The sequence below is a fragment of the Amblyraja radiata genome, unplaced genomic scaffold (genome assembly GCF_010909765.2).
Source record: "Amblyraja radiata isolate CabotCenter1 unplaced genomic scaffold, sAmbRad1.1.pri scaffold_442_ctg1, whole genome shotgun sequence".
Lineage (NCBI taxonomy): Eukaryota > Metazoa > Chordata > Chondrichthyes > Rajiformes > Rajidae > Amblyraja > Amblyraja radiata.
In genome coordinates, this window is record NW_022630540.1 from 69,958 (window position 1) to 82,904 (window position 12,947).

General features: G+C 46.9%; 1 pseudogene; it reads left to right on the forward strand.

Annotated features, from left to right (window-relative positions):
• Window positions 1–488: 488 nt before the first annotated feature.
• Window positions 489–12,580, forward strand: LOC116969962 (annotated as a pseudogene).
• The last annotated feature ends 367 nt before the right edge of the window (window positions 12,581–12,947 follow it).

A 12,947-nucleotide genomic window follows, 5' to 3' on the forward strand; every position in this document is an offset into this window, starting at 1 on the left:
CCGGTGGTTTTGGTCAACACACGGAAGGCACATGCAAACCCTGTGGTGCCTGAGCCTGATGATTTGGTCGATTTTTCTCCTTTTGTCATGAGGGGGGTTGTGTCTATGGAGGATAGGGGAAGTAAAGTTCCTGTGACAATCTTGCGTGATACTGCTGCCTCTCAGTCCTTCATTTTGGAAGATGTGCTACCATTTTCGGCTGAATCATCTGTTGGTTCTAGTGTCCCAGTTGTAGGGTTTGGTATGGAGGCTATGGGAGTGCCATTGCATACTGTTAACCTTGAGTCTGAGCTTGTTTCGGGTCGAGTAGTGTGGGGATACGGCAACGTTTTCCCATAAAGGGAGTGTCGTTGATTCTGGATAACGATTTGGTTAGAGGGAAAGTTTTGGTCACTCCTGAAGTGACGGCTGTTCCTATGTTGCAGTGTCCAGATAAACTTGCTGAGCAGCATCCAAACGTTTTTGCATCATGTGCTGTCACTCGCGCTATGGCTAGAAACCAAGCTACGTCTGATGATGAAATGGACTTGAGTGAGTGTTTCCTTGTGGAGCAGGATGGTGGATCCTGTGTTGCGCAGTGTGTGTCTGCATCACAAGTTGGTGAAATGTCTGTGAATAAACCGGTGTCGTTGTCACGTGACCAGTTGGTTGCTGAGCAGAAATGTGATGCCGATTTGTCTGCTTTGATTGACAGCGCAGTGTCAGAGGTGGAAGTGGATTCCTTATCAAAGGGATATTTTCTGAGGGATAACTTGCTAATGCGTAAATGGTGTCCGTTGATGCATCTGGTCAGGATGACTGGAGCGTTGTTAAGCAGATTGTAATGCCACATACGTATCGGAATGAAATACTTACTTTGGCTCATGATAATGCTTTTGCTGGCCATTTAGGAGTTAATAAAACATACGACCGTATATTACGACATTTCTTTTGGCTGGGTTAAAGAGGGATGTAGTGCAGCATTGCAAGTGTTGTCATGCATGCCAAGTAGCAGGTAAACAAAATCAGACTATCGTTCCTGCACCCTTGTATCCGATACCTGTAGTTGGTGAACCCTTTGAACGCATTATGATAGACTGTGTGGGTCCACTGCCTCGAACGAAGGCTGGCAACACGTTTTTGTTAACCATAATGTGTGCATCTACCCGTTTTCCAGAGGTGATTCCATTACGGAAGATAACTGCTCTCACTATAGTGAAAGCTCTTACTAAGTTGTGTTCCTTGTTTGGTCTACCTAAGGTGATACAAAGGGACCAGGGATCAAACTTTATGTCTAAAGTATTTACTCAAGTGTTGAAACAACTAGACATCAAACATTGTCATTCAAGCGCTTATTATCCTGAGAGCCAGGGCGCTCTCGAGCGTTTCCATCAGACATTAAAGTCTATGTTGCGTACGTACTGTCTGGAATTTGAGAAGGACTGGGATGATGGCTTTCATCTGGTGATGTTTGCAGTACGAGAGGTCGTGCAGGAATATTTGGGTTTTAGTCCTGCTGACTTAGTTTTTGCCCATACAGCACGTGGTCCTATAAGAGTCCTAAAAGAAAAGTGGTTATAGGAAGAAACTAAACAAAATGTTTTGGAACACGTCAGTAACTTTAGATTTAGACTGCGGCGGGCATGTGAATTGGCTATGGAAAATCTTGAAACTGCCCACACAAAAATGAAAGAATGGTTCGATAAGAACGCTAAGAGCAGAGACTTTTTACCAGGTGACACAATGTTGGTATTGTTGCCAATTCCTGGGTCTAGTCTGCAGGCTCGTTATAGCGGTCCTTATCTGGTAGAAAAGAAAATGGGTGAGAGAGATTGCCTAATTGCCACTCCTGATCGGAGGCGTAAAACCCAGCTTTGCCATGTAAACATGCTCAAACAATATCACGAGAAAAAGTCTGTGGGTTTTGAACCGGAGACGCTGTGTCCCACACTATCGTCCAAGCCTGTTTTGACTGCGATGGTGCTGCCCCCTGGCACTGGTGTTGAAGTGGGTGAGGCACGTTTGTCTGTAGCTGTGATGCATGGTAAACTGTCCAATTCTGAGGCGTTAAAAAACACTTCCATTGCGTTTGTCCCATTTGACTGAGAGTCATCGGAGAGATCTGATTGCTTTGGTTGAGTCAAATAAGTCGCTGTGTTCTGATGTGCCATCTCAAACTTCCATTCTAAAACATGACATTGATGTGGCTGATACTAAGCCAAATAAGCAACACCCATATCGTGTCAATCCAGACAAGTGCCGCCGTCTAAAGAGTTAGGTTGACTATATGCTGCAGCATGGCATTGCCGAGCCTAGCTGTAGTTCATGGTGCTCTCCTTGTCTGTTGGCTGCTAAGGCTAATGGTGACGACCGCTTCTGTACTGACTTTCGTAAGGTTAATATTGTAATCAAAACCGATTGTTGTCCTCTCCCACGTATGGAGGATTGCGCGGATCGCGTCGGTAGTGCCTCATTTGTCACAAAATTGGACTTATTGAAGGGATATTGGCAAGTCCCTCTAACTGAGCGTGCGAAAGAAATCTCTGCATTTGTTACACCTGATCATTTCCTTCAGTATACTGTCATGGCTTTTGGTATGCGTAAACGCCGGCTACATTTCAACGGTTGGTAAACGTAGTGTTGTCTGGTCTGTCTTACTGTGAGGCATACCTTGATGATTTGGTTGTGTGCTCCAGGTCGTGGATCGACCACATCGACCACTTGACAGAGGTATTCAAACGACTCGCTCATGCAAACTTGACCATCAATCTTGGAAAGTGTGAATTTGGCCAGGCCACGGTAACGTATCTTGGTAAAGTGGTGGGCCGGGTCAGGTTCGCACTCTCCAGGCAAAGATAGAGCATATTGTTGTGTTTCCAGCTCCTACCTCTAGGACTGAGCTCCGTCGTTATCTGGCAATGGTGGGGTACTATAGAGGGTTCTGTCCAAATTTATCTGTGGTGGCTGCTCCTTTAACGGATCTGTTAAGTCCGAAAGTCGTTTTTGAGTTGTCCGATGTGTGTCAAACTGTTTTAAACAAACACAGAGCCTTCTTGTGTGCGCACCCGTGCTTGCAGCACCCGATTTTGAGCGGCCGTTTAAGTTAGCAGTTGATGCTAGTGACAGTGGAGTTGGTGGAGTTCTTCTCCAAGATGGTTCTGATGGGGTGGAACATCCAGTTTCATACTTTTCTAAAAAGTTGAATCGCCATCAGAAATGGTACTCTGCCATCGAAAAATAGACTCTTATGATGTTAATGGCTCTAGATCATTTTGAGGGGTATGTTGGTTCATCGAATGTTCCCGTCGTCGTATACACAGATCACAATCCGCTGCTGTTCTTAAATAGGATGAGAAATAAAAACCGACGGATAATGAGCTGGGGTTTACAGTTGCAGGCCTACAATCTGGAAGTCAGGCATATCTGTGGCAGGGATAATGTCTTGGCTGACACATTGTCGCGCCCGTGATGTCTGAGCTACTAAATAGTTTCTGAAATTTGGTGGTGGTCTTTATTTTATTTTCAGAAACGTATTCAGTAACTTAGGGTGGGGGTGTTATGCGCTCCCTCTGCTGGTGTTAAATATGTACTAACCTGGTTCTCTGATTACCATTAGTACCACCTGCTGCCTGGCTGCTTCTGTACCTGATTGGAGGCTCCTGGCCAAAGCTGCATCACGTGAGCCTGATGACGGAGCCTCAACTTAAAAAGACCATGTGACTGGCAGTCTCGCTCTCTCTCTCTCTCTGTCTCTCTCGTCCCCCTTAGACTGGTGGCAGCAGTCTGGTGTTGGTTTAGTTTGTTTGATTGCATAGTGTTCTTTATGAAACTCTTCATTCTGTATTAACTTATTTTGCTTGGGAAGGAGGGGGCTGGCATGATTGTTTTCGTGGTTTTGTTTCAGGTTTATTTTCAAACTGAGGCAGGTTTAGAGTCTCTGGTCCGACGGACCATTGAGTGGTCGGCCAGAGCGTCCTTTATCTTTTGTTTGCTAGCCCATCCGACCCCTCTTTGTTTGTTTGATCCAGGTTTAATTCTTTTTGTTAGTGACAAATACATATTTTTTCCATTTGAACCTGGTTTTGTATTATGTTATTGGCCTTTGAGTTATTTGATTTTGGCGGCTGTAACAGGAGGAAAGTGGTGTAATGTTAAAACTGTACAAGGCATTGGTGAGACCAATTCTGGAGTATGGTGTACAATTTTGGTCGCCCAATTATAGGAAGGATGTCAACAAAATAGAGAGAGTGCAGAGGAGATTTACTAGAATGGTGCCTGGTTTTCAGCAACTACGTTACAGGGAAAGGTTGAACAAGTTAGGTCTTTATTCTTTGGAGCGCAGAAGGTTAAGGGGGGACTTGATAGAGGTATTTAAAATGATGAGAGGGATTGACAGAGTTCATGTGGACCAGCTTTTCCCTTTGAGAGTAGGGAAGATTCAAACAAGAGGACATGACTTCAGAATTAAGGGACAGAAGTTTAGGGGTAACATGAGGGGGAACTTCTTTACTCAGAGAGTGGTAGCGGTGTGGAATGAGCTTCCAGTGGAAGTGGTGGCGGCAGGTTCGTTGGTATCATTTAAGAATAAATTGGATAGGCATATGGATGAGAAGGGAATGGAGGGTTATGGTATGAGTGCAGGCAGGTGGGACTAAGGGAAAATAATTGTTCGGCACGGACTTGTAGGGCCGAGATGGCCTGTTTCCGTGCTGTAATTGTTATATGGTTATTGGAGTGAGAGGGGCAGAGTTTAAAACAGATGTGCAAGATGTTTTTTTTAAATCATAGGGATTTGGATGATGGAACCTGCTGCCAGGAGTGGTGGTGGAGAAGAATATGAAAGTGGCTTTTCAGAGGCTTTTGGATAGGCGCATGAGGATTGGGGAGGAAAGGGGTCATGTGTAGCCAGATGTAATTACTGTATCTTGGCCCAGACATGTGGGTTGAAGGGCTTGTTCCTGTGCCACACTGTTTTATGTTCTGTGCTCCTCATTGAGTTCAGCACGACTACTGTCCTGTCTACTAAATCACTTTGCAAAGTTCCTTCAGTGAAACATCTTCAGTACGGTGACATCTTCCATTTTGTGCGATTTCCTGAGGTTAGAAGTTGGAGCCTTCTCAGGGAGATGTCCGAGAACAGAGGGGAAGAAGTTGCTGGATCTGCTGGTTTACGCTTTCAAATGTTGGCAACTTCTGCTCGACAGCAGTGTGGAGAAGATTAAATGATGGGGGTGAGAAATGTTCATGATTGTGTTGTTTACAGTTCTTCATGTGCTCATCTGGATTTGAAACCCAACGTGAGTTTGTCTCCATTACCCATTCGAGCAGTGTTCCAGACCTCAAAACTCTTTGGGTGGAAACAAATCTTTCCACAGCAAACCTTAAATCCTTCTCCCCATGAATGTAAATGATATCTCTCCTTGTCATTCACCTCTCTGCTGCAGGATATGAAAAGACCCTTTGTTATTCTTGAGTAAAACTGCACCCAGCCTCTTTTACTCCAAACAGCCCCAACTTCCCCATCTCTTCTCACAGCTCGTGTCCCAACATTCTCACTAATACCCAATACCTTTTCCACTCTGCCTGTCATTGTCACATCTTCAAGTTCAAGTTCAAGTTCCTGTATAGGACAATGAAATTCTTGCTTTGCTTCAGCACAACAGAACATAGTAGGCATTGACTACAGAAACAGATCCGTGTGTCCATAGACCGTAATATAAATATATACACACATGAATAAATAAACTGATAAAGTGCAAATAACAGATAATGGGCTATTAATGTTCAGAGTTTTGACCGAGCCAGGTTTAATAGTCTGATGGCTGCGGAGAAGTAGCTATTCCTGAACCTGGTTGTTGCAGTCTTCAGGCTCCTGTACCTTCTACCTGAAGGTAGCAGGGAGATGAGTGTGTGGCCAGGATGGTGTGGGTCTTTGATGATACTGCCAGCCTTTTTGAGGCAGCGACTGCGATAAATCCCCTCGATGGAAGGCAGGTCAGCGCCGATGATGGACTGGGCAGTGTTTACTACTTTTTGTAGTCTTTTCCTCTCCAGCGCGCTCAAGTTGCTGAAACAAGCCACGATTCAAACGGGTGAGCATGCTCTCTACTGTGCACCTGGAGAAGTTGGAGAGAATCCTCGTTGACAAACCGACTCTCCGTAATCTTCTCAGGAAGTAGAGGCGCTGATGTGCTTTCTTAATAATTGCATTAGAGTTCTCGGACCAGGAAAGATCTTCAGAGATGTGCACGCCCAGGAATTTGAAGCTCTTGACCCTTTCAACCATATGATATAAACGGGACTGTGGATCCCCATCCTACTCCTTTCAAAGTCCACAATCAGTACATTGGTTTTGCTGGTGTTGAGGGCCAGGTTATTGTGCTGGCACCATATGGACAGTTGCTCGATCTCTCTTCTATATTCTGACTCATCCCCATCAGCGATACGTCCCACAACAGTGGTGTCATCAGCGAACTTGATGATGGAGTTCACACTATGAACGGCTACGCAGTCATGAGTATAGAGTGAGTACAGCAGGGGGCTGAGCACGCAGCCTTGAGGTGCTCCCGTGCTCATCTCACCTGTAATGTTGTGCATGAACCACTCAGATGGACTTCCATTCTATTTCCAGTAAATGTGTTATAAATCGCAAGCTGTAACCCACTTTTCCAAACATTTTTATACCACATATTTATGAGGCTGGTACTATGACATCAATTAAAAGACACTTGGGTTGGAAAGCTTTGGGGAATCTGGGCTAGCATGGACGAGATGGGCCGAGTGGGCTGTTTCCGTGCAGTTTGACTGTTGCTTTTTTTAAAGTGTGTTGGAAAGAACTTTACACCGAAGAAAGACACAAAAAGCTGGATTAACTCAACGGGACAGGCAGCATCTCTGGAGAGAAGGAATGGGTGATGTTTAGGATCGAGATCCTTCTTCAGACTTTGCCTTTAAGTGATCTTTTGATACTTTGGAGGCTTTCTGGCTCCTAACTTTGAGTAAACCTACTCAGTACAACATACAGTGCAACGTATAACTCTTGTAACCTCGGCTCTCCAAAATACGATTGGCAATTTGTATTCTGTAGCCCGGACTCGGGGATATCTCTACTTTTTTATTATCTTATTTTTTTATTAGTTATTAATTTCGGACAGAATAAAAGAATAAGAAGCAAATGTGCAACAGCATACAAAAAAACAAAACAGAAATATTTATAAAGTGTCTTAAACAATATCTATAAATAAATGAAATCATATGTGTCCAAAAAGGAGCAGGAAGAAGCCAAAGCTTATTAATTCCCACCCCTTATTCAACTGCTTATAATTATCTTATACAAAGTTCAGCAGTTATATGTACACCATATTTGGTTGTAAACTATATGTACACTTTATGAGGTTAACCGCCTCAACCAAACTCTTTATTCAGAACTGCCGCCGCGACGTCAACCGCCTCAACTAGTCCCGGCTCTAGAACTCTTTATTCAGAACTGCCGCCGCGACGTCAACCGCCTCAACTTCTCCACTCCCCTGTCTCACTCTAATATTTCCCCTTCTGAACGCACTGCCATTGAATCACTCCGCAAAAACCCAGATTGGGTCATCAAACCAGCCGATAAGGGAGGTGCCGTGGTAGTCTGGCGCGCCGATCTCTACAAAGCTGAGAGCACGCGCCAACTCTCGGACACCTCCTTCTACTTACCCTTGGACCATGACCCCACTGACGAGCACCAGGCCACCATTTCTAGCACCATCACCGACTTCATCAATTCCCACGCCCTGCCAGATAAAGCTTCCAACCTCATCGTTCCCCAGCCCCGCACGGCCCGTTTTTACCTTCTCCCCAAAATCCACAAACCCGGTTCTCCCGGCAGACCCATTGTCTCTGCGTGTTCGTGCCCCACCGAACTCATCTCCACATACCTTGACTCCATCCTATCCCCCCTGGTCAAATCCCTCCCAACCTATGTTCTAGACACCTCAGACACTCTCCGCCGCCTCCACGCATTACACTCTCTGGGCCCTCACCCCCTCATCTTCACCATGGATGTCCGGTCACTCTACACCTCCATCCCCCACCAGGATGGCCTCGAAGCCCTCCGGTTCTTCCTCGACCAGAGGAGCAACCTATACCCAGCCACTGACACTCTCTTCCGCTTAGCGGAGTTGGTCCTCACCCTCAACAACTTTACATTTGACTCCTCCCATTTCCTCCAAACACAAGGCGTAGCTATGGGCACACGCATGGGCCCCAGCTACGCCTGCCTCTTTGTCGGGTACGTTGAACAATCCTTGTTCGAGACGTACCAGGGCCCCATCCCCGACCTCTACCTCCGTTACATTGACTACTGCTTTGGGGCCACCTCCTGCACCTACACACAACTGACTGACTTCATCCACTTCACCACCAACTTCCATCCGGCACTCCAATACACCTGGACGATTTCCGACACTTCCCTACCATTCCTTGACCTCACCATCTCCATCGCAGGGGACAGACTCCTGACCGACATACATTACAAACCCACTGACTCACATGGCTATCTGGACTACACGTTTTCCCATCCTGCCCCCTGTAAAGACTCCATCCACTACTCCCAATTCCTCCGCCTACGCCGCATCTGTTCCTAGGATGAGACATTCCATACCAGGGCATCGGAAATGTCCTCGTTCTTCAGGGAACGGTGTTTCCCCTCCGCCACCATAGATGAGTCTCACACCAGGGTCTCATCCATACCCCGCAACACTGCTCTCTCTCCCCATCCCCGCACTCGCAACAAGGGCAGAGTCCCTCTGGTCCTCACCTTTCACCCCACCAGCCGCCAAATACAACACATAATCCTCCGCCATTTCCGCCACCTCCAACGTGACCCCACCACTCGCCACATCTTCCCATCTCCCCCCATGTCTGCCTTCCGCAAAGACCGCTCCCTCCGCAACTCCCTCGTCAATTCTTCCCTTCCCTCCCGCACCACCCCCTCCCCGGGCATTTTCCGTTGCAACCGCAAGAAATGCAACACCTGTCCCTTCACCTCCCCCCTCGACTCCATTCAAGGACCCAAGCAGTCGTTCCAGGTGCGACAAAGGTTCACCTGTATCTCCTCCCACCTCATCTACTGCATCCGCTGCTCTAGATGTCAGCTGATTTACATCGGGGAGACCAACCGTAGGTTGGGCGATCGTTTCGCCGAACACCTCCGCTCAGTCCACAATAACCTACCTGAACTCCCGGTGGCTCAGCACTTCAACTCCCCCTCCCATTCCCAATCCGACCTCTCTGTCCTGCGTCTCCTCCATTGCCAGAGTGAGCAACAGCGGAAATTGGAGGAACAGCACCTCATATTCCGTCTGGGGACCTTGCGTCCGTATGGCATTAACATTTAATTCTCCCAATTTTGCTAGACCTTGCTGTCTCCTCCCCTTCCTTAACCCTCTAGCTGTCTCCTCCCACCCTCCCATCCGCCCGCCCTCGGGCTCCTCCTCCTCCTCCCCTTTTCCTTATTTCTCCCCCCCCCACCCCCCATCAATCTGAAGAAGGGTTTAGGCCCGAAACGTCGCCTATTTCCTTCGCTCCATAGATGCTGCTGCACCCGCTGAGTTTCCCCAGCAATTTTGTGTACCTTTTATGTACACCATATGTACACCAGCCACTATATGTACACCATATGTACACCAGCCACTATATGTACACCATATGTACACCAGGAACTATATGTACACCATATGTACACCAGCCACTATATGTACACCATATGTACACCAGCCACTATATGTACACCATATGTACACCAGCCACTATATGTACACATTGTGTACACCAGCCACTATATGTACACCATATGTACACCAGCCACTATATGTACACCATATGTACACCAGCCACTATATCTACACCATATGTGCACCAGCCACTATATGTACACCATATATACACCAGCCACTATATGTACACCATATGTACACCAGCCACTATATGTACACCAACTTATTTACATTTGAACACTAATCAAATATTTACAAAGCCATGCAAAAAAAAACAAAACCCCCCCAAAAAAACCCGCATATTCTATACAGTATCTTAGTCATATTTACAACCCATCACTCCATAATCACCCTTCCCAACACAATCAGTATAACAAATATCACAATCACCTATCCTCATCACAATATCCTTTTAAACAAGTGTTTTTGTAAACAAGTGCTTGTGCTAAGTTGTATCTCCCTTTGAAGTGAGGAAAGCTGTAATTGGGACATGACCGGGTGAGGTTTAAATCAGCGGCTCTGTTTTTGACATTCAGGTCTGCGATTTGACAAATTTGCCCTAAAATATGAGATTAAAACAAACAACGAAAGATGATTTCCTATTCCACAAAATGCTTGATGTTGTGGATGCGGTCCGTTTGACTTTTGATCACCTTTGCAAATAAATGTGTGTTTGTTGCAGTGCGGAAAGGTTGAAGAGAGAGGTGGGGAGGGCTTATTCCTAGAAGTCTGCCAGAACTGAATTTGTAGCATTGTTGCCGATCCTGCTTTGGTGGCCGTTTGAGAAGTGGAGGTGCACTGACGTTTGTTGCATTCGGGGCAATGGGGACTGTGCAATTGCGCTTATTAGATGGGCGGCTGGTGCAGATAGTTGCAGCGCTAGAGCTGGTATAGACAGATACAGCGCTAGAGCTGGTACAGACAGATACAGCGCTAGAGCTGGTATAGACAGATACAGCGCTAGAGCTGGTATAGACAGATACAGCGCTAGAGCTGGTATAGACAGATACAGCGCTAGAGCTGGTATAGATACAGTGCTAGAGCTGGTATAGACAGATGCAGTGCTAGAGCTGGTATAGACAGATACAGCGCTTGAGCTGGTATAGACAGATACAGCGCTAGAGCTGGTATAGACAGATACAGCGCTAGAGCTGGTATAGACAGATACAGCACTAGAGCTGGTATAGACAGACACAGCGCTAGAGCTGGTACAGATACAGCGCTAGAGCTGGTATAGACAGATACAGCGCTAGAGCTGGTATAGACAGATACAGCGCTAGAGCTGGTATAGACAGATACAGCGCCCGGTCTGGTATAGACAGATACAGAGCTAGAGCTGGTATAGATAGAGCGCTAGGGCTGGTATAGACAGATGCAGCGCTAGAGCTGGTATAGACAGATACAGCGCTAGAGCTGATATAGACAGATACAGTGCTAGAGCTGGTATAGACAGATACAGCGCTAGAGCTGGTATAGACAGATACAACGCTAGAGCTGGTATAGACAGATACAGCGCTAGAGCTGGTATAGACAGATACAGCGCTAGAGCTGGTATAGACAGATACAGCGCTAGAGCTGGTATAGACAGATACAGCGCTAGAGCTAGTATAGACAGATACAGCGCTAGAGCTGGTTTAGACAGATACAGCGCCAGAGCCGTTCCTCGGGACGATGAGGATTTGGTCTGGGATACGAGTGGGTGACGTCGTGAGCCACCGGTCCCCCCGTCGCCCGGCTCCCACCATGTGGACCACGCAGGAGACGCCAAACTAAACATGTATGGCAACGCTTCGGAGAACATCACAGCGCCAGATACCATGGAGGGGGTGGCCATCGCCTCGGGGTTTGGTACTATATTGTCCATCATGTACGTGGCCGGCGTGACGGGCAATGTGTACACTCTGGTGGTGATGTGTCAGTCCATGAGATCCGCTGCCTCCGTCTACATCTCCATCATAAACTTGGCACTGGCCGATCTCCTGTATCTCTCCACCATCCCATTCATCGTCTGTACCTACTTTGCCAAGACCTGGTACTTTGGCGACGTGGGCTGCAGGCTCCTACTGAGCCTCGACCTGCATACCATGCATGCCAGCAACTTCACCCTCACCGTGATGTGTACCGAACGCTACCTGGCCGTGGTTAAACCCCTGGAAACGATGAGGCGCTCCAAAGGCTATAGGAAGGCCATGGCCGGGGCGGTATGGATGGTGAGCTTCCTCATGGCCCTCCCCGTCATCAGCATGTTTAAAATGCAATAGAGCAGGGTGGAGAACGGGGCCACCAAGCGGACCTGCGCCTGCAATTGGAGCCAGGAGTCTTACACAGTTTACCTGACTTTATTATTCTGCACCAGTATCGTGGTGCCGGGAATGATCATCGGCTACATGTACACACAGTTAGCAAGGACCTACCTGAAATCCCAAAGGAAGACGTTGGCAATGAGCGAGAACAAGCAAGCGTCTAAACAGAGAGTGGTCCTCATGATCTTCAGCATCGTAGTGGTCTTCAGGGCGTGTGTCCTGCCTTTCTGGGTCTGGCAACTTATCCCTCTCTATTCCACCAGCCTCAACATGAGCCAGCGGACTGTAAGGTGCATCAACTATTTCATGACCTGCCTGACTTACAGCAACAGTTGCATTAAACCCTTCCTGTACACGCTACTGACCAAGAACTACAAAGAGTATCTGAAACAAAGGCACAGACAGTTCCAGTGATCAGGATCCACGTTGTTCAGATGAAACGCCAGCTTGCGGTGATCCATTAAATCCGTCTCTTCGTGGAACCACAACATCAACACTTCCGAGACTGTGGGCATGGCTCATTTGAAAGGGTCGAAGTGATACTGTCCGTGTCTAAAATAACATACTCGCTCAAGCCTTCAGGTAGGAATTTAAACATTGTCTGACTGTATCTTGAACAAGTTAGGGCTTTATACTTTGGAGCGCAGAAGGTTAAGGGGGGACTTGATAGCAGTCTTTAAAAGGATGAGAGGGATAGACAGAGTTGACGTGGATAAGATTTTCCCACTGAGAGTAGGGAAGATTCAAACAAGGGGACATGACTTGAGAATTAAGGGACAGAAGTTTTGGGGTAACATGAGGGGGAACGTCTTTACTCAGAGAGTGGTAGCTGTGTGGAATCAGCTTCCAGTGGAAGTGGTGGAGGCAGGTTCGATTTTATCATTTAAAAATAAATTGGATAGTTATT